General features: G+C 35.6%; 7 non-coding genes across 7 annotated transcripts; all 7 read left to right on the forward strand.

Annotated features, from left to right (window-relative positions):
• Window positions 1-465: 465 nt before the first annotated feature.
• Window positions 466-537, forward strand: TRNAC-GCA (transfer RNA cysteine (anticodon GCA)). Its single transcript has one exon. It is a non-coding gene; the product is annotated as a tRNA-Cys (tRNA).
• A 3,731-nt stretch (window positions 538-4,268) lies between these two features.
• TRNAS-GCU (transfer RNA serine (anticodon GCU)) lies at window positions 4,269-4,340 on the forward strand. Its single transcript has one exon. It is a non-coding gene; the product is annotated as a tRNA-Ser (tRNA).
• A 4,924-nt stretch (window positions 4,341-9,264) lies between these two features.
• TRNAC-GCA (transfer RNA cysteine (anticodon GCA)) lies at window positions 9,265-9,336 on the forward strand. Its single transcript has one exon. It is a non-coding gene; the product is annotated as a tRNA-Cys (tRNA).
• A 3,780-nt stretch (window positions 9,337-13,116) lies between these two features.
• On the forward strand, window positions 13,117-13,188 carry TRNAC-GCA (transfer RNA cysteine (anticodon GCA)). Its single transcript has one exon. It is a non-coding gene; the product is annotated as a tRNA-Cys (tRNA).
• Window positions 13,189-16,020: 2,832 nt separating this feature from the next.
• TRNAC-GCA (transfer RNA cysteine (anticodon GCA)) lies at window positions 16,021-16,092 on the forward strand. Its single transcript has one exon. It is a non-coding gene; the product is annotated as a tRNA-Cys (tRNA).
• Window positions 16,093-16,968: 876 nt separating this feature from the next.
• Window positions 16,969-17,040, forward strand: TRNAC-GCA (transfer RNA cysteine (anticodon GCA)). Its single transcript has one exon. It is a non-coding gene; the product is annotated as a tRNA-Cys (tRNA).
• A 3,699-nt stretch (window positions 17,041-20,739) lies between these two features.
• TRNAC-GCA (transfer RNA cysteine (anticodon GCA)) lies at window positions 20,740-20,811 on the forward strand. Its single transcript has one exon. It is a non-coding gene; the product is annotated as a tRNA-Cys (tRNA).
• Window positions 20,812-22,578: the final 1,767 nt, after the last annotated feature.

The raw sequence follows: 22,578 nt of genomic DNA on the forward strand, positions 1-22,578 counted from the left end.
TATGTCAGTGGTAGAGGGTAGGAGTGCAGTTCAAGAAGTCCCTGTTTCATAACCATATACCCTCTTCAATAGATCCTGTTAAAATGTTTTTCAACCCAATGCACTGTAAGAAACAATAGGATATATCATCATTTCATATAAAAAACAATGAACAATTGGGTTTAACTATGCTCTTAGCACAAAATCAACAAACTGCAGTAGAGAAGCAGTTACGTTTTGCAGAATTTGTGTATTTGACAAAAGTTTTGTTTCCATGTTCCAAGATCTACATGTGATACGAAATATATGAATTCTTGCAATGGAAACCTCACTGTATTTTACCAAGGCAGATAAAGGACATCTTGTGTACCCCTTATAGTTATAAGGAGGGTTTGGTGGCTGAAAATGCATTGCTTTGATGGTGATTGCATGTTGCTTCCACTTTGTACATATTACTGAATTAATAAAAGTAAACATTTCAGAACGGGGGGTATAGTTCAGTGGTAGAACATTTGACTGCAGCTCAAGAGGTCCCTAGTTCAAATCTGGGTGCCCCCTTGTCCAAATGTTTTACCTGTAGAAATATTTTTTAAATTAAATAAATTGAAGAAAACATTTACAATCTTAGCATTTTATGTAATGAGCAATACATTTCTACATTTGAAATACTCCTGATCATCTCCTGAAACATAGGGTAAACACCATTAAGCTGTTTAGGATTTCCTCATATGATACAAGCTGTGTTTTACATTCACCCAAGTTCTACTGGTGATATTGTCAGTTTGAAATAGTCCAATTGAAGCGCATATGAATGTTATAAAACTGTGGTGGAAACCAATAATATGCCCTTAATGAAATGTATTAATTTGTACAGCTGACCAGAAGTGCACTGATGTCATTAATTATACAAGTTCCATTCAGTCACCCACTCTATCACCTTTTTAAAAAAGGGCAGTTTTCAGCATTCAAGGTTTAACTCAGTGGTAGAGGGTAGGAATGCAGTTCAAGAAGTCCCTGTTTCATAACCATATACCCTCTTCAACAGATCCTGTTAAAATGATTTTCAACCCAATGCACTGTAAGAAACAATAATATATATAATCATTTCATATACAAAACAATGAACAATTGGGTTTAACTATGCTCTTAGCACAAAATCAACAAACTGCACTAGAGAAGCAGTTACGTTTTTCAGAATTTGTGCATTTGACAAACTTTTTTTTCCATGTTCCAAGATCTACATGTGATACGAAATGTATGAATTCTTGCAATGGAAACCTCACTGTATTTTAGCAAGGCAGATAAAGGACATCCTTCGCACCCCATATACTTATAAGGAGGGTTTGGTGGCTGAAAATGCATTGCTTTGATGGTGATTGCATGTTGCTTGCACTTTGTACATATTACTGAATTAATAAAGGTGAACATTTTAGAACTGCGGGTATAGCTCAGTGCTAGAGCATTTGACGGCAGATCAAGAGGTTCCTAGGTCAAATCTGGGTGCCCCCTGGTCCAACTGTTGTACCTGTAGAAATATTTTTTTAATTAAATAAATTGAAGAAAACATATAAGCTTAGCATTTTATGTAATGAGCAACACATTTCTACATTTGAAATACTCCTGATCATCTCCTGAAACATAGGGTAAACACCAATAAGCTGTTTCGGATTTCTTCGTATGATACAAGCTGTGTATTACATTCACCCAAGTTCTACTGGTGATATTATCAGTTTGAAATAGTCCATTGGAAGCGCATATGAATGTTATAAAACTGTGGTGGAAACCAATAATATGCCCTTAATGAAATGTATTAATTTGTACAGCTGACCAGAAGTGCACTGATGTCATTAGTTATACAAGTTCCATTCAGTCACCCACTCTATCACCTTTTTAAAAAAGGGCAGTTTTCAGCATTCAAGGTTTAACTCAGTGGTAGAGGGTAGGAATGCAGTTCAAGAAGTCCCTGTTTCATAACCATATACCCTCTTCAGTAGATCCTGTTAAAAGGTTTTTCAACCCAATGCACTGTAAGAAACAATAAGATATATCATCATTTCATATACAAAACAATGAACAATTGGGTTTAACTATGCTCTTAGCACAAAATCAACCAACTGCAGTAGAGAAGCATTTACATTTTGCAGAATTTGTGCATTTGACAAAAGATTTTTTTTTCCATGTTCCAAGATCTATATGTGATACGAAATGTATGAATTCTTGCAATGGAAACCTCACTGTATTTTACCAAGGCAGATAAAGGACATCCTTCACACCCCATATACTTATAAGGAGGGTTTGGTAGCTGAAAATGCATTGCTTTGATGGTGATTGCATGTTGCTTGCACTTTGTACATATTACTGAATTAATAAAGGTGAACATTTTAGAACTGGGGGTAGAGCTCAGTAGAAGAGCATTTAACTGCAGATCAAGAGGTCCCTAGTTCAAATCTGGGTGCCCCCTGATCCAACTGTTGTACCTGTTGAAATATTTTTTTAATTAAAGAAAACATTTACAATCTTAGCATTTTATGTAATGAGCAACACATTTCTACATTTGAAATACTCCTGATCATCTCCTGAAACATAGGGTAAACACCATTAAGCTGTTTCGGATTTCTTCGTATGATACAAGCTGTGTATTACATTCACCCAAGTTCTACTGGTGATATTATCAGTTTGAAATAGTCCATTGGAAGCTCATATGAATGTTATAAAACTGTGGTGGAAACCAATAATATGCCCTTAATGAAATGTATTAATTTGTAGAGCTGACCAGAAGTGCACTGATGTCATTAGTTCTACAGGTTCCATACAGTCACCCACTCTATCACGTTTTTTAAAAAAGGGCAGTTTTCAGCATTCAAGGGTTTATGTCAGTGGTAGAGGGTAGGAGTGCAGTTCAAGAAGTCCCTGTTTCATAACCGTATACCCTCTTCAATAGATCCTGTTAAAAGGTTTTTCAAGCCAATGCACGGTAAGAAACAATAAGATATATCATCATTTCATATACAAAACAATGAACAATTGGGTTTAACTATGCTCTTAGCACAAAATCAACAACCTGCAGTAGAGAAGCATTTACGTTTTGCAGAATTTGTGCATTTGACAAAAGTTTTTTTTTCCATGTTGCAAGATTTACATGTGATACGAAATGTATGAATTCTTGCAATGGAAACCTCACTGTATTTTAGCAAGGCAGATAAAGGACATCCTTCGCACTCCATATACTTATAAGGAGGGTTTGGTGGCTGAAAATGCATTGCTTTGATGGTGATTGCATATTGCTTGCACTTTGTACATATTACTGAATTAATAAAGGTGAACATTTTAGAACTGCGGGTATAGCTCAGTGACAGAGCATTTGACGGCAGATCAAGAGGTTCCTAGGTCAAATCTGGGTGCCCCCTGGTCCAACTGTTGTACCTGTAGAAATATTTTTTTAATTAAATAAATCGAAGAAAACATACAAGCTTAGCATTTTATGTAATGAGCAACACATTTCTACATTTGAAATACTCCTGATCATCTCCTGAAACATAGGGTAAACACCATTAAGCTGTTTCGGATTTCTTCGTATGATACAAGCTGTGTATTACATTCACCCAAGTTCTACTGGTGACATTATCAGTTTGAAATAGTCCATTGGAAGCTCATATGAATGTTATAAAACTATGGTGGAAACCAATAATATGCCCTTAATGAAAAGTATTAATTTGTACAGCTGACCAGAAGTGCACTGATGTCATTAGTTCTACAAGTTCCATACAGTCACCCACTCTATCACTTTTTTTTAAAAAAGGGCAGTTTTCAGCATTCAAGGATTTATGTGAGTGGTAGAGGGTAGGAGTGCAGTTCAAGCAGTCCCTGTTTCATAACCATATGCCCTCTTCAATAGATCCTGTTAAAATGTTTTTCAACCCAATGCACTTTAAGAAACAATAAGATATATCATCATTTCATATACAAAACAATGAACAATTTGGTTTAACTATGCTCTTAGCACAAAATCAACAAACTGCACTAGATAAGCAGTTACGTTTTGCAGAATTTGTGCATTTGACAACAGTTTTTTTTTCCATGTTCCAAGATCTACATGTGATACGAAATGTATGAATTCTTGCACTGGAAACCTCACTGTATTTTACGAAGGCAGATAAAGGACATCTTTTGTACCCCATATACTTATAAGGAGGGTTTGGTGGCTGAAAATGCATTGCTTTGATGGTGATTGCATGTTGCTTGCACTTTGTACATATTACTAAATTAATAAAGGTGAACATTTCAGACCTGGGGGTATATCTCAGTGGTAGAGCATTTGACTGCTGATCAAAAGGTCCCCAGTTCAAATCTGGGTGCCCCCTTGTCCAACTGTTTTACCTGTAGAAATATTTTTTTAATTGAAATACTCCTGATCATCTCCTAAAACGTAGGGTAAACACCATGAAACTGTTTAGGATTTCTTCGTATGATACAAGCTGTGTTTTACATTCACCCAAGTTCTACTGGTGATATTATCAGTTTGAAATAGTCCATTGCAAGCTCATATGAATGTTATAAAACTGTGGCGGAAACCAATAATATGCCCTTAATGAAATGTATTAATTTGTACAGCTGCCCAGAAGTGCACTGATGTCATTAGTTCTACAAGTTTCATACAGTCATCCACTCTATCACTTTTTTTTTAAAAAGAGCAGTTTTCAGCATTCAAGGGTTTATGTCAGTGGTAGAGCGTAGGAGTGCAATTCAAGAAGTCCCTGTTTCATAACCATATACCCTCATCAATAGATCCTGTTAAAATGTTTTTCAACCCAATGCACTGTAAGAAACAATAGGATATATCATCATTTCATATAAAAAACAATGAACAATTGGGTTTAACTATGCTCTTAGCACAAAATCAACACACTGCTGTAGAGAAGCAGTTACGTTTTGCAGAATTTGTGCATTTGACAAACATTTTTTTCCATGTTCCAAGATCTACATGTGACACGAAATGTATGAATTCTTGAAATGGAAACCTCACTGTATTTTACCAAGGCAGATAAAGGGGACATCCTTCGCACCCCATATCCTTATAAGGAGGGTTTGGTGGCTGAAAATGCATTGCTTTGATGGTGATTGCATGTTGCTTGCATTTGTATTTGTTTATAATGCGCAGACCATCAGGCCCGGGGGCATCAGGGCGCAATTTGTACAGGGTTGCAAGAAAAGAACATACAGGGAGATAAATTACAAACAAGTATAACAATACAGCATAATAAACAAACTTAAAAATTACATATCTTACACATGGTACAGTGACCCTAGGCTCTGCAGAGGAAGTATCCCTGAGGTAGTTGGGAAAGGTAGCAGACCGGAAATTGTGCAGGGGAACTGGCGGGTTGGGTAAGTAGGACCGATGTCTGACAAAGCTATTGCTGGTCAAAGAGCCAAGATTTGGCTTTCTACATATTACTGAATTAATAAAGGTGAACATTTTAGAACTGCGGGTATAGCTTGGTGGTAGAGCATTTGACTGCAGATCAAGAGGTCCCTAGTTGAAATCTGGGTGTCCCCTGGTCCAACTGTTGTACCTGTAGAAATATTTTATTAATTAAATAAATTGAAGAAAACATACAATCTTAGCATTTTATGTAATGAGCAACACATTTCTACATTTGAAATACTCCTGATCATCTCCTGAAACATAGGGTAAAAACCATTAAGCTGTTTCGGATTTCTTCATATGATACAAGCTGTGTATTACATTAAGCCAAGTTCTACTGGTGATATTATCAGTTTGAAATAGTCCATTGGAAGCTCATATGAATGTTATGAAACTGTGGTGGAAACCAATAATATGCCCTTAATGAAATGTATTAATTTGTACAGCTGACCAGAAGTGCACTGATGTCATTAGTTCTACAAGTTCCATACAGTCACCCACTCTATCACTTTTTTAAAAAAGGGCAGTTTTCAGCATTCTAGGGTTTATGTGAGTGGTAGAGGGTAGGAGTGCAGTTCAAGAAGTCCCTGTTTCATAACCATATACCCTCTTCAATAGATCCTGTTAAAATGCTTTTCAACCCAATGCACTGTAAGAAACAATAAGATATATCATCATTTCTTATACAAAACAATGAACCATTGGGTTTAACTATGCTCTTAGCAAAAAATCAACAAACTGCAGTAGAGAAGCAGTTACGTTTTGCAGAATTTGTGCATTTGACAAAAGTTTTTTTTTCCATGTTCCAAGATCCACATGTGATACGAAATGTATGAATTACTGCACTGGAAACCTCACTGTATTTTACGAAGGCAGATAAAGGACATCTTTTGTACCCCTTATACTTATAAGGAGGGTTTGGTGGCTGAAAATGCATTGCTGTGATGGTGATTGCATGTTGCTTCCACTTTGTACATATTACTGAGTAAATAAAGGTGAACATTTCAGAGCTGGGGATATAGCTCAGTGGTAGAGCATTTGACTGCAGATTAAGAAGTCCCTAGTTCAAATCTGGGTGCCCCCTTGTCCAACTGTTGTACCTGTAGAAATATTTTTTTAATTAAATAAATTGAAGAAAACATACAATCTTAGCATTTTATGTAATGAGCAACACAGTTCTACATTTGAAATACTCCTGATCATCTCCGGAAACATAGGGTAAACACCATTAAGCTGTTTCGGATTTCTTCATATGATACAAGCTGTGTATCACATTCACCCAAGTTCTACTGGTGATATTATCAGTTTGAAATAGTCCATTGGAAGCGCATATGAATGTTATAAAACTGTGGTGGAAACCAATAATATGCCCTTAATGAAATGTATTAATTTGTACAGCTGACCAGAAGTGCACTGATGTCATTAGTTCTACAAGTTCCATGCAGTCACCCACTCTATCACCTTTTTAAAAAGAGCAGTTTTCAGCATTCAAGGGTTTATGTCAGTGGTAGAGGGTAGGAGTGCAGTTCAAGGAGTCACTGTTTCATAACCATATACCCTCTTCAATAGATCCTGTTAAAATGTTTTTCAACCCAATGCACTGTAAGAAACAATAGGATATATCATCATTTTATATATAAAACAATGAGCAATTGGGTTTAACTATGCTCTTAGCACAAAATCAACAAACTGCACTAGAGAAGCAGTTACGTTTTGCAGAATTTGTGCATTTGACAAAAGTTTTTTTTTCAATGTTCCAAGATCTACGTGTGATACGAAATATATGAATTATTGCAAAGGAAACCTCACTGTATTTTACCAAGACAGATTAAGGACATCTTTTGTACCCCTTATAGTTATAAGGAGGGTTTGGTGGCTGAAAATGCATTGCTTTGATGGTGATTGCATGTTGCTTCCACTTTGTACATATTACTGAATTAATATAGGTGGTCATTTCAGAATTGGGGGTATAGCTCTCTGGTAGAGCATTTGACTGCAGATCAAGAGGTCCCTAGTTCAAATCTGGGTGCCCCCTTGTCCAACTGTTTTACCTGTAGAAATATTTTTTAAATTGAAGAAAACATTTACAATCTTAGCATTTTATGTAATGAGCAACACATTTCTACATTTGAAATACTCCTGATCATATCCGGAAACATAGGGTAAACACCATTAAGCTGTTTCGGATTTCTGCAATGATACAAGCTGTGTATCACATTCACCCAAGTTCTACTGGTGATATTATCAGTTTGAAATAGTCCATTGGAAGCGCATATGAATGTTATAAAACTGTGGTGGAAACCAATAATATGCCCTTAATGAAATGTATTAATTTGTACAGCTGACCAGAAGTGCACTGATGTCATTAGTTCTACAAGTTCCATACAGTCACCCACTCTATCACCTTTTAAAAAAAGGGCAGTTTTCAGCATTCAAGGGTTTAACTCAGTTTTAGAGCGTAGGAATGCAGTTCAAGAAGTCCCTGTTTCATAACCATATACCCTCTTCAATAGCTCCTGTTAAAATGTTTTTCAACCCAATGCACTGTAAGAAACAATAGGATATATCATCATTTCATATAAAAAAGCAATGAACAATTGGGTTTACCTATGCTCTTAGCACAAAATCAACAAACTGCAGTAGAGAAGCAGTTACGTTTTGCAGAATGTGTGCATTTGACAAAAGTTTTTTTTCCATGTTCCAGATCTACATGTGAAACGAAATGTATGAATTCTTGCAATGGAAACCTCACTGTATTTTACCAAGGCAGATAAAGGACATCCTTCACACCCCATATACTTATAAGGAGAGTTTGGTGGCTGAAAATGCATTGCTTTGATGGTGATTGCATGTTGCTTCACTTTGTACATATTACTGAATTAATAAAAGTGAACATTTTAGAACTGGGGGTATAGCTCCGTGGTAAAGCATTTGACTGCAGATCAAGAGGTCCCTAGTTCAAATCTGGGTGCCCCCTGGTCCAACTGTTTTACCTGTAGAATTTTATTTTTAATTAAATAAATTAAAGAAAAAACATTTACAATCTTAGCATTTTATGTAATGAGCAACACATTTCTACATTTGAAATACTCCTGATCATCTCCGTAAACATAGGGTAAACACCATTAAGCTGTTTCGGATTTCTTCGTATGATACAAGCTGTGTATTACATTCACCCAAGTTCTACTGGTGACATTATCAGTTTGAAATAGTCCATTGGAAGCGCATATGAATGTTATAAAACTGTGGCGGAAACCAATAATATGCCCTTAATGAAATGTATTAATTTGTACAGCTGACCAGAAGTGCACTGATGTCATTAGTTCTACAAGTTCCATACAGTCACCCACTCTATCACCTTTTTAAAAAAGAGTAGTTTTCAGCATTCAAGGGTTTATGTCAGTGGTAGAGGGTAGGAGTGCAGTTCAAGAAGTCCCTGTTTCATAACCATATACCCTCTTCAATAGATCCTGTTAAAATATTTTTCAACCCAATGCACTGTAAGAAACAATAGGATATATCATCATTTCATATAAAAAACAATGAACAATTGGGTTTAACTATGCTCTTAGCACAAAATCAACAAACTGCAGTAGAGAAGCAGTTACGTTTTGCAGAATTTGTGTATTTGACAAAAGTTTTGTTTCCATGTTCCAAGATCTACATGTGATACGAAATGTATGAATTCTTGCAATGGAAACCTCACTGTATTTTACCAAGGCAGATAAAGGACATCTTGTGTACCCCTTATAGTTATAAGGAGGGTTTGGTGGCTGAAAATGCATTGCTTTGATGGTGATTGCATGTTGCTTCCACTTTGTACATATTACTGAATTAATAAAAGTAAACATTTCAGAACGGGGGGTATAGTTCAGTGGTAGAGCATTTGACTGCAGCTCAAGAGGTCCCTAGTTCAAATCTGGGTGCCCCCTTGTCCAAATGTTTTACCTGTAGAAATATTTTTTAAATTAAATAAATTGAAGAAAACATTTACAATCTTAGCATTTTATATAATGAGCAATACATTTCTACATTTGAAATACTCCTGATCATCTCCTGAAACATAGGGTAAACACCATTAAGCTGTTTAGGATTTCCTCATATGATACAAGCTGTGTATTACATTCACCCAAGTTCTACTGGTGATATTGTCAGTTTGAAATAGTCCAATTGAAGCGCATATGAATGTTATAAAACTGTGGTGGAAACCAATAATATGCCCTTAATGAAATGTATTAATTTGTACAGCTGACCAGAAGTGCACTGATGTCATTAGTTATACAAGTTCCATTCAGTCACCCACTCTATCACCTTTTTAAAAAAGGGCAGTTTTCAGCATTCAAGTGTTTAACTCAGTGGTAGAGGGTAGGAATGCAGTTCAAGAAGTCCCTGTTTCATAACCATATACCCTCTTCAACAGATCCTGTTAAAATGATTTTCAACCCAATGCACTGTAAGAAACAATAATATATATAATCATTTCATATACAAAACAATGAACAATTGGGTTTAACTATGCTCTTAGCACAAAATCAACAAACTGCACTAGAGAAGCAGTTACGTTTTTCAGAATTTGTGCATTTGACAAACTTTTTTTTCCATGTTCCAAGATCTACATGTGATACGAAATGTATGAATTCTTGCAATGGAAACCTCACTGTATTTTAGCAAGGCAGATAAAGGACATCCTTCGCACCCCATATACTTATAAGGAGGGTTTGGTGGCTGAAAATGCATTGCTTTGATGGTTATTGCATGTTGCTTGCACTTTGTACATATTACTGAATTAATAAAGGTGAACATTTTAGAACTGCGGGTATAGCTCAGTGCTAGAGCATTTGACGGCAGATCAAGAGGTTCCTAGGTCAAATCTGGGTGCCCCCTGGTCCAACTGTTGTACCTGTAGAAATATTTTTTTAATTAAATAAATTGAAGAAAACATATAAGCTTAGCATTTTATGTAATGAGCAACACATTTCTACATTTGAAATACTCCTGATCATCTCCTGAAACATAGGGTAAACACCAATAAGCTGTTTCGGATTTCTTCGTATGATACAAGCTGTGTATTACATTCACCCAAGTTCTACTGGTGATATTATCAGTTTGAAATAGTCCATTGGAAGCTCATATGAATGTTATAAAACTGTGGTGGAAACCAATAATATGCCCTTAATGAAATGTATTAATTTGTACAGCTGACCAGAAGTGCACTGATGTCATTAGTTCTACAAGTTCCATACAGTCACCCACTCTATCACTTTTTTAAAAAAGGGCAGTTTTCAGCATTCAAGGGTTTATGTGAGTGGTAGAGGGTAGGAGTGCAGTTCAAGAAGTCCCTGTTTCATAACCATATACCCTCTTCAATAGATCCTGTTAAAATGTTTTTCAACCCAATGCACTTTAAGAAACAATAAGATATATCATCATTTCATATACAAAACAATGAACAATTGGGTTTAACTATGCTCTTAGCACAAAATCAACAAACTGCACTAGAGAAGCAGTTACGTTTTGCAGAATTTGTGCATTTCACAACAGTTTTTTTTCCATGTTCCAAGATCTACATGTGATACGAAATGTATGAATTCTTGCACTGGAAACCTCACTGTATTTTACGAAGGCAGATAAAGGACATCTTTTGTACCCCATATACTTATAAGGAGGGTTTGGTGGCTGAAAATGCATTGCTTTGATGGTGATTGCATGTTGCTTGCACTTTGTACATATTACTGAATTAATAAAGGTGAACATTTTAGAACTGCTTATAAGTATGAATTAATTTAGGTGAACATTTCAGAATTGGGGGTATAGCTCCGTGGTAGAGCATTTAACTGCAGATCAAGAAGTCCCTAGTTCAAATCTGGCTGCCCCTTTCTCCAACTGTTTTACCTGTAGAAATATTTTTTTAATTAAATAAATTGAAGAAAACATTTACAATCTTAGCATTTTATGTAATGAGCAACACATTTCTACATTTGAAATACTGATCATCTCCTGATCATCTCCTGAAACATAGGGTAAACACCATTAAGCTGTTTAGGATTTCTTCATATGATACAAGCTGTGTTTTACATTCACCCAAGTTCTACTGGTGATATTATCAGTTTGAAATAGTCCATTGGAAGCTCATATGAATGTTATAAAACTGTGGTGGAAACCAATAATATGCCCTTAATGAAATGTATTAATTTGTCCAGCTGACCAGAAGTGCACTGATGTCATTAGTTCTACAAGTTCCATACAGTCACCCACTCTATCACCTTTTTAAAAAAGGGCAGTTTTCAGCATTCAAGGGTTTAACTCAGTGGTAGAGCGTAGGAATGCAGTTCAAGAAGTCCCTGTTTCATAACCATATACCCTCTTCAATAGATCCTGTTAAAATGTTTTTCAACCCAATGCACTGTAAGAAACAATAGGATATATCATCATTTCATATAAAAAAAAGAATGAACAATTGGGTTTAACTATGCTCTTAGCACAAAATCAACAAACTGCAGTAGAGAAGCAGTTAGGTTTTGCAGAATGTGTGCATTTGACAAAAGTTTTTTTTCCATGTTCCAAGATCTACATGTGATACGAAATGTATGAATTCTTGCAATGCAAACCTCACTGTATTTTACCAAGGCAGATAAAGGACATCCTTCGCACCCTATATACTTATAAGGAGGTTTTGGTGGCTGAAAATGCTTTGCTTTGATGGAGATTGCATGTTGCTTCCACTTTGTACATATTACTGAATTAATAAAGATGAACTTTTCAGAACTGGGGGTATAATTCAGTGGTAGAGCATTTGACTGCAGATCAAGAGGTCCCTAGTTCAACTCTTGGTGCCCCCTTGTTTTACCTGTACAAATATTTTTTTTATTAAATAAATTGAAGAAAACATTTACAATCTTAGCATTTTATATAATGAGCAACACATTTCTACATTTGAGATACTCCTGATCATCTCCTGAAACATAGGGTAAACACCATGAAACTGTTTAGGATTTCTTCATATGATAGAAGCTGTGTTTTACATTCACCCAAGTTCTACTGGTGATATTATCAGTTTAAATAGTCCATTGGAAGCTCATATGAATGTTATAAAACTGTGGTGGAAACCAATAATATGCCCTTAATGAAATGTATTAATTTGTACAGCTGACCAGAAGTGCACTGATGTCATTAGTTCTACAAGTTCCATACAGTCACCCACTCTATCACCTTTTTAAAAAAGGGCAGTTTTCAGCATTCAAGGGTTTAACTCAGTGGTAGAGCATAGGAGTGCAGTTCAAGAAGTCCCTGTTTCATAACCATATACCCTCGTCAATAGATCCTGTTAAAAGGTTTTTCAACCCAATGCACTGTAAGAAACAATAGGATATATCATCATTTCATATAAAAAACAATGAAAAATTGGGTTTAACTATACTTTTAGCACAAAATCAACAAACTGCAGTAGAGAAGCAGCTACATTTTGCAGAATTTGTGCTTTTGACAAAAGATTTTTTTTCCATGTTCCAAGATCTACATGAGATACGAAATGTATGAATTCTTGCAATGGAAACCTCAATGTATTTTACCAAGGCAGATAAAGGACATCCTTCGCACCCCATATACTTATAAGGAGGGTTTGGTGGCTGAAAATGCTTTGCTTTGATGGTGATTGCATGTTGCTTGCACTTTGTGCATATTACTGAATTAATAAAGGTGAACTTTTCAGAAATGGGGGTATAGCTCAGTGGTAGAGCATTTGACTGCAGATCAAGAGGTCCCTAGTTCAACTCTTGGTGCCCCCTTCTTTTACCAGTACAAATATTTTTTTTATTAAATAAATTGAAGAAAACATTTACAATCTTAGCATTTTATATAATGAGCAACACATTTCTACATTTGAAATACTCCTGATCATCTCCTGAAACATAGGGTAAACACCATGAAACTGTTTAGGATTTCTTCATATGATACAAGCTGTGTTTTACATTCACCCAAGTTCTACTGGTGATATTATCAGTTTAAATAGTCCATTGGAAGCTCATATGAATGTTATAAAACTGTGGTGGAAACCAATAATATGCCCTTAATGAAATGTATTAATTTGTACAGCTGACCAGAAGTGCACTGATGTCATTAGTTCTACAAGTTCCATACAGTCACCCACTCTATCACCTTTTTAAAAAAGGGCAGTTTTCAGCATTCAAGGGTTTAACTCAGTGGTAGAGCATAGGAGTGCAGTTCAAGAAGTCCCTGTTTCATAACCATATACCCTCGTCAATAGATCCTGTTAAAAGGTTTTTCAACCCAATGCACTGTAAGAAACAATAGGATATATCATCATTTCATATAAAAAACAATGAAAAATTGGGTTTAACTATACTCTTAGCACAAAATCAACAAACTGCAGTAGAGAAGCAGTTACGTTTTGCAGAATTTGTGCATTTGACAAACGTTTTTTTCCATGTTCCAAGATCTACATGTGATACGAAATGTATGAATTCTTGCAATGGAAACCTCACTGTATTTTACCAAGGCAGATAAAGGACATCCTTCGCAACCCTTATACTTAAAACCTCACTGTATTTTACCAAGGCAGATAAAGGACATCCTTCGCAACCCTTATACTTATAAGGAGGATTTGGCGGCTGAACATGCATTGCTTTGATGGTGATTGCATGTTGCTTCCACTTTGTACATATTACTGAATAAATAAAGGCGAACATTCCAGAAGTGGGGGTATAGCTCAGGGGTGGAGCATTTCACTGCAGATCAAAAGGTCCCTAGTTCAAATCTGGGTGCCCCCTTGTCCCACTGTTTTACCTGTAGAAATATTTTTAATTAAATACATTGAAGTAAACATTTACAATCTTAGCATTTTATGTAATGAGCAACACATTTCTACATTTGAAATACTCATGATCATCACCTGAAACATAGGGTAAACACCATTAAGCTTTTTAGGATTTCTTAATATGATACAAGCTGTGTTTTACATTCACCCAAGTTCTACTGGTGATATGATCAGTTTGAAATAGACTATTGGAAGCTCATATGAATGTTATAAAACTGTGGTGGAAACCAATAATATGCCCTTAATGAAATGTATTAATTTGTACAGCTGACCAGAAGTGCACTGATGTCATTAGTTCTACAAGTTCCATACAGTCACCCACTCTATCACCTTTTTAAAAAAGGGCAGTTTTCAACATTGAAGGGTTTATTTCAGTGGTAGAGCGTAGGAGTGTAGTTCAAGAAGGCCCTGTTTCATAACCAGATACCCTCTTCAATAGATCCTGTTAAAATGTTTTTCAACCCAATGCACTGTAAGAAACAATAGGATATATCATCATTTCTTATACAAAACAATGAAGTATTGGGTTTAACTATGCTCTTAGCACAAAATCAACAAACTGCAGTAGAGAAGCAGTTACGTTTTGCAGAATTTGTGCATTTGACAAAAGATTTTTTTCCATGTTCCAAGATCTACATGTGATACGAAATGTATGAATTCTTGCAATGGAAACCTCACTGTATTTTACCAAGGCAGATAAAGGAGATCCTTCGCACCCCATATACTTATAAGGAGGGTTTGGTGGCTAAAAATGCATTGCTTTGATGGTGATTTCATGTTGCTTGCACTTTGTACATATTACTGAATTAATAAAGGTGAACTTTTCAGAACTGGGGGTATAGCTCAGTAGTAGAGCATTAGACTGCAGATCAAGAGGTCCCTAGTTCAAATCTAGGTGCCCCCTTGTTCAACTGTTTTACCTGTAGAAATATTTTTTTTATTGAATAAATTGAAGAAAACATTTGCAATCTTAGCATTTTATATAATGAGCAACACATTTCTACATTTGAAATACTCCTGATCATCTCCTGAAACATAGGGTAAACACCTTTAAACTGTTTAGGATTTCTTCATATGATACAAGCTGCGTTTTACATTCACCCAAGTTCTACTTGTGATATTATCAGTTTGAAATAGTCCATTGGGAGCTCATATGAATGTTATAAAACTGTGGTGGAAACCAATAATATGCCCTTAATGAAATTTATTAATTTGTACAGCTGACCAGAAGTGCACTGTTGTCATTCGTTCTACAAGTTCCATACAGTTACCCACTCTATCACCTTTTTAAAAAAGGGCAGTTTTCAGCATTCAAGGGTTTAACTCAGTGGTAGAGCATAGGAGTGCAGTTCAAGAAGTCCCTGTTTCATAACCATATACCCTCGTCAATAGATCCTGTTAACATGTTTTTCAACCCAATGCACTATAAGAAACAATAGGATATATCATCATTTCATATAAAAAACAATGAACAATTGGGTTTAGCTATACTCTTAGCAAAAAATCAACAAACTGCAGTAGAGAAGCAGTTACGTTTTGCAGAATTTGTGCATTTGACAAACGTTTTTTTCCATGTTCCAAGATCTACATGTGATGCGAAATGTATGAATTCTTGCAATGGAAACCTCACTGTATTTTACCAAGCCAGATAAAGGACATTTTTGTACCCCTTATACTTATAAGGAGGGTTTGGTGGCTGAAAATGCATTGCTTTGATGGTGATTGCATGTTGCTTGCACTTTGTACATATTACTGAATTAATAAAGGTAAACTTTTCAGAACTGGGGGTATAGCTCAGTGGTAGAGCATTTGACTGCAACTCAAGAGGTCCCTAGTTCAAATCTGGGTGCCCCTTGTTTAACTGTTTTACCTGTAGAATTTTTTTTTATTAAATAAATTGAAGAAAACATTTACAATGTTAGCATTTTATGTAATGAGCAACACATTACTACATTTGAAATACCCCTGATCATCTCCTGAAACATAGGGTAAACACCATGAAATTGTTTAGGATTTCTTCATATGATACAAGCTGTGTTTTACATTCACCCAAGTTCTACTGGTGATATTATCAGTTTGAAATGGTCAATTGGAAGCTCATATGAATGTTATAAAACTGTGGTGGAAACCAATAATATGCCCTTAATGAAATGTATTAATTTGTACAGCTGACCAGAAGTGCACTGATGTCATTAGTTCTACAAGTTCCATACTGTCACCTCTAACACCTTTTTCAAAAAGGGCAGTTTTCAGCATTCAAGGGTTTAACTCAGTGGTAGAGCATAGGAGTGCAGTTCAAGAAGTCCCTGTTTCATAACCATATACCCTCATCAATAGATCCTGTTAAAATGTTTTTCAACCCAATGCACTGTAAGAAACAATAGGATATATCATCATTTCATATAAAAAAACAATGAACAATTGGGTTTAACTATACTCTTAGCACAAAATCAACAAACTGCAGTAGAGAAGCAGCTACATTTTACAGAATTTGTGCATTTGACAAAATATTTTTTTCCATGTTCCAAGATCTACATGTGATACGAAATGTATGAATTCTTGCAATGGAAACCTCACTGTATTTTACCAAGGCAGATAAAGGACATCCTTCGCACCCCATATACTTATAAGGAGGGTTTGGTGGCTGAACATGCTTTACTTTGATGGTGATTGCATGTTGCTTGCACTTTGTGCATATTACTGAATTAATAAAGGTGAACTTTTTAGAACTGGGGGTATAGCTCAGTGGTAGAGCATTTGACTGCAGATCAAGATGTCCCTAGTTCAAATCTGGGTGCCCCCTTGTTCAACTGTTTTACCTGTAGAATTAAATAAATTGAAGAAAACATTTACAATCTTAGCATTTTATGTAATGAGCAACACATTTCTACATTTGAAATACTCCTGATCATCTCCTGAAACATAGGGTAAACACCATGAAACTGTTTAGGATTTCTTCATATGATACAAGCTGTGTTTTACATTCACCCATGGTCTACTGGTGATATTATCAGTTTGAAATAGTCCATTGGAAGCTCATATGAATGTTATAAAACTGTGGTGGAAACCAATAATATGCCCTTAAAGAACTGTATTAATTCGTACAGCTGACCAGAAGTGCACTGATGTCATTAGTTCTACAAGTTCCATACAGTCACCCACTCTATCACATTTTTGAAAAAGAGCAGTTTTCAGCATTCAAGGGTTTAACTCAGTGGTAGAGCATAGGAGTGCAGTTCAAGAAGTCCCTGTTTCATAACCATATACCCTCATCAATAGATCCTTTTAAAATGTTTTTCAACCCAATGCACTGTAAGAAACAATAGGATATATCATCATTTCATATAAAAAAAACAATGAACAATTGGGTTTAACTATACTCTTAGCACAAAATCAACAAACTGCAGTAGAGAAGCAGCTACATTTTGCAGAATTTGTGCATTTGACAAAATATTTTTTTTCCATGTTCCAAGATCTACATGTGATACGAAATGTATGAATTCTTGCAATGGAAACCTCACTGTATTCTACCAAGGCAGATAAAGGACATCCTTCGCACCCCATATACTTATACGGAGGGTTTAGTGGCTGAACATGCTTTGCTTTGATGGTGATTGCATGTTGCTTGCACTTTGTGCATATTACTGAATTAATAAAGGTGAACTTTTCAGAACTGGCGGTATAGCTCAGTGGTAGAGCATTTGACTGCAGATCAAGAGGTCCCTAGTTCAAATCTGGATGCCCCCTTGTTCAACTGTTTTACCTTTAGAAATATTTTTTTATTAAATAAATTGAAGAAAACATTTACAATCTTAGCATTTTATGTAATGAGCAACACATTTCTACATTTGAAATACTCCTGATCATCTCCATGAAACTGTTTAGGATTTCCTCATATGATACAAGCTGTGTTTTACATTCACCAAAGTTCTACTGGTGATATGATCAGTTTGAAATAGACCATTGGAAGCTCATATGAATGTTATAAAACTGTGGTGGAAACCAATAATATGCCCTTAATGAAATGTATTAATTTGTACAGCTGACCAGTAGTGCACTGATGTCATTAGTTCTACAAGTTCCATAGAGTCACCCACTCTATCACCTTTTTAAAAACGGGCAGTTTTCAACATTCAAGGGTTTATGTCAGTGGTAGAGCGTAGGAGTGTAGTTCAAGAAGTCCCTGTTTCATAACCATATACCCTCTTCAATAGATCCTGTTAAAATGTTTTTCAACCCAATGCACTGTAAGAAACAATAGGATATATCATCATTTCATATACAAAACAATGAACAATTGGGTTTAACTATGCTGTTAGCACAAAATCAACAAACTGCAGTAGAGAAGCAGTTACATTTTGCAGAATTTGTGCATTTGACAAAAGATTTTTTTTCCATGTTCCAAGATCTACATGTGATACGAAATGTATGAATTCTTGCAATGGAAACCTCACTGTATTTTACCAAGGCAGATAAAGGACATCCTTCGCACCCCAAATACTTATAAGGAGGGTTTGGTGGCTGAAAATGCATTGCTTTGATGGTGATTTCATGTTGCTTGCACTTTGTACATATTACTGAATTAATAAAGGTGAACATTTCAGAACTGGGGGTATAGCTCGGTGGTAGAGCATTTGACTGGAGGTAAAGCGGTCCCTAGTTCAAATCTGGGTCCCCCCTTGTTCAACTGTTTCACCTGTAGAAATATTTTTTTAATTAAATAAATTGAAGAAAACATTTACAATCTTAGCATTTTATGTAATGAGCAACACATTTCTACATTTGAAATACTCCTGATCATCTCCTGAAACATAGGGTAAACACCATGAAACTGTTTAGGATTTCTTCGTATGATACAAGCTGTGTTTTACATTCACCCAAGTTCTACTGGTGATATTATCAGTTTGAAATAGCCCATTGGAAGCTCATATGAATGTTATAAAACTATGGTGGAAACCAATAATATGCCTTTAATGAAATGTATTAATTTGTACAGCTGACCAGAAGTGCACTGATTTCATTAGTTCTACAAGTTCCATACAGTCACCCACTCTATCACCTTTTTAAAAAAGGGCAGTTTTCAGCATTCAAGGGTTTATTTCAGTTGTAGAGCGTAGGAGTGCTTTTCAAGAAGTTCCTGTTTCATAACCATATACCCTCTTCAATAGATCCTGTTAAAATGTTTTTTTTAACCCAATGCACTGTAAAAACCAATAAGATATATCATCATTTCATATACAAAACAATGAACAATTGGGTTTAGCTATGCTCTTAGCACAAAATCAACAAAATGCAGTAGAGGAACAGTTACGTTTTGCAGAATTTGTGCATTTGACAAAAGATTATTTTCCATGTTCCAAGATCTACATGTGATACGAAATGTATGAATTCTTGCAATGGAAACCTCACTGTATTTTAACAAGGCAGATAAAGGACATCTTTTGTACCCCTTATACTTATAATGAGGGTTTGGTGGCTGAAAATGCATTGCTTTGATGGTGATTGCATGTTGCTTCCACTTTGTACATATTACTGAATAAATAAAGGTGAGCATTTCAGAAATGGGGGTAGAGCTCAGGGGTAGAGCATTTCACTGCAAATCAAAAGGTCCCTAGTTCAAATCTGGGTGCCCCCTTGTCCAACTGTTTTACCTGTAGAATTAAGGAAATTGAAGAAAACATTTACAATCATAGCATTTTATGTAATGAGCAACACATTTCTACTTTTGAAATACTCCTGATCATCTCCTGAAACATAGGGTAAACACCATGAAACTGGTTAGGATTTCTTTATATGATACAAGCTGTGTTTTACATTCACCCAAGTTCTACTGGTGATATTATCAGTTTGAAATAGTCCATTGGGAGCTCATATGAATGTTATAAAACTGTGGTGGAAACCAATAATATGCCCTTAAAGAACTGTATTAATTTGTACAGCTGACCAGAAGTGCACTGTTGTCATTAGTTCTACAAGTTCCATACAGTTACCCACTCTATCACATTTTAAAAAAAGGGCAGTTTTCAGCATTCAAGGGTTTAACTCAGTGGTAGAGCATAGGAGTGCAGTTCAAGAAGTCCCTGTTTCATAACCATATACCCTCGTCAATAGATCATGTTAACATGTTTTTCAACCCAATGCACTATAAGAAACAATAGGATATATCATCATTTCATATACAAAACAGTGAACAATTGGGTTTAACTATGCTCTTAGCACAAAATCAATAAACTGCAGTAGAGAAGCAGTTACGTTTTGCAGAATTTGTGCATTTGACAAACGTTTTTTTCCATGTTCCAAGATCTACATGTGATGCGAAATGTATGAATTCTTGCAATGGAAACCTCACTGTATTTTACCAAGGCAGATAAAGGACATTTTTGTACCCCTTATACTTATAAGGAGGGTTTGGTGGCTGAACATGCTTTGCTTTGATGGTGATTGCATGTTGCTTGCACTTTGTACATATTACTGAATTAATAAAGGTGAACTTTTCAGAACTGGGGGTATAGCTCAGTGGTAGAGCATTTGACTGCAGATCAAGAGGTCCCTAGTTCAAATCTGGGTTCCCCCTTGTTCAACTATTTTACCTGTAGAAATATTTTTTTTATTAAATAAATTGAAGAAAACATTTACAATCTTAGCATTTTATGTAATGAGCAACACATTTCTACATTTGAAATACTCCTGATCATTACCTGAAATATAGGGTAAACACCACTAAGCTGTTTATGATTTCTTCATATGATACAAGCTGTGTTTTACATTCACCCAAGTTCTACTGGTGATATGATCAGTTTGAAATAGTGCATTGGAAGCTCATATGAATGTTATAAAACTGTGGTGGAAACCAATAATATGCCCTTAATGAAATGTATTAATTTGTACAACTGACCAGAAGTGCACTGATGTCATTAGTTCTACAAGTTCCATAGAGTCACCCACTCTATCACCTTTTTAAAAAAGGGCAGTTTTCAACATTGAAGGGTTTATGTCAGTGGTAGAGCGTAGGAGTGTAGTTCAAGAAGTCCCTGTTTCATAACCATATACCCTCTTCAATAGATCCTGTTAAAATGTTTTTCAAACCAATGCACTGTAAGAAACAATAGGATATATCATCATTTCATATACAAAACAATGAACAATTGGGTTTAACTATGCTCTTAGCACAATGTCAACAAACTGCAGTAGAGAAGCAGTTACATTTTGCAGAATTTGTGCATTTGACAAAAGATTTTTTTTCCATGTTTCAAGATCTACATGTGATACGAAATGTATGAATTCTTGCAATGGAAACCTCACCGTATTTTACCAAGGCAGATAAAGGACATACTTCGCACCCCTTATACTTATAAGGAGGGTTTGGCGGCTGAACATGCATTGCTTTGATGGTGATTGTATGTTGCTTGCACTTTGTACATATTACTGAATTAATAAAGGTGAACTTTTCCAAACTGTTGGTATAGCTCATTGGTAGAGCATTTGACTGCAGATCAAGAGGTCTCTAGTTCATACCTGGGTGCCGCCTTGTTCAACTGTTTTACCTGTAGAAATATTTTTTTAATTAAATAAATTGAGGAAAACATTTACAATCTTAGCATTTTATGTAATGAGAAACACATTTCTACATTTGAAATACTCCTGATCATCTCCTGAAACATAGGGTAAACACCATGAAACTGTTTAGGATTTCTTCATATGATACAAGCTGTGTTTTACATTCACCCAAGTTCTACTGGTGATATTATCAGTTTGAAATAGCCAATTGGAAGCTCATATGAATGTTATAAAACTGTGGTGGAAACCAATAATATGCCCTTAATTAAATGTATTAATTTGTCCAGCTGACCAGAAGTGCACTGATGTCATTAGTTCTACAAGTTCCATACAGTCACCCACTCTATCACCTTTTTAAAAAAGGGCAGTTTTCAGCATTCAAGGGTTTAACTCAGTGGTAGAGCGTAGGAATGCAGTTCAAGAAGTCCCTGTTTCATAACCATATACCCTCTTCAATAGATCCTGTTAAAATGTTTTTCAACCCAATGCACTGTAAGAAACAATAGGATATATCATCATTTCATATAAAAAACAATGAACAATTGGGTTTAACTATGCTCTTAGCACAAAATCAACCAACTGCAGTAGAGAAGCATTTACATTTTGCAGAATTTGTGAATTTGACAAAAGTTTTTTTTCCATGTTCCAAGATCTACATGTGATACGAAATGTATGAATTCTTGAAATGGAAAACTCACTGTATTTTACCAAGGCAGATAAAAGACATCCTTCGCACCCCTTATACTTATAAGGAGGGTTTGGTGGCTGAAAATGCATTGCTTTG

The sequence above is a fragment of the Ambystoma mexicanum genome, unplaced genomic scaffold (assembly GCF_040938575.1).
Source record: "Ambystoma mexicanum isolate Mex_15411 unplaced genomic scaffold, UKY_AmexF1_1 Mex_scaf118, whole genome shotgun sequence".
Lineage (NCBI taxonomy): Eukaryota > Metazoa > Chordata > Amphibia > Caudata > Ambystomatidae > Ambystoma > Ambystoma mexicanum.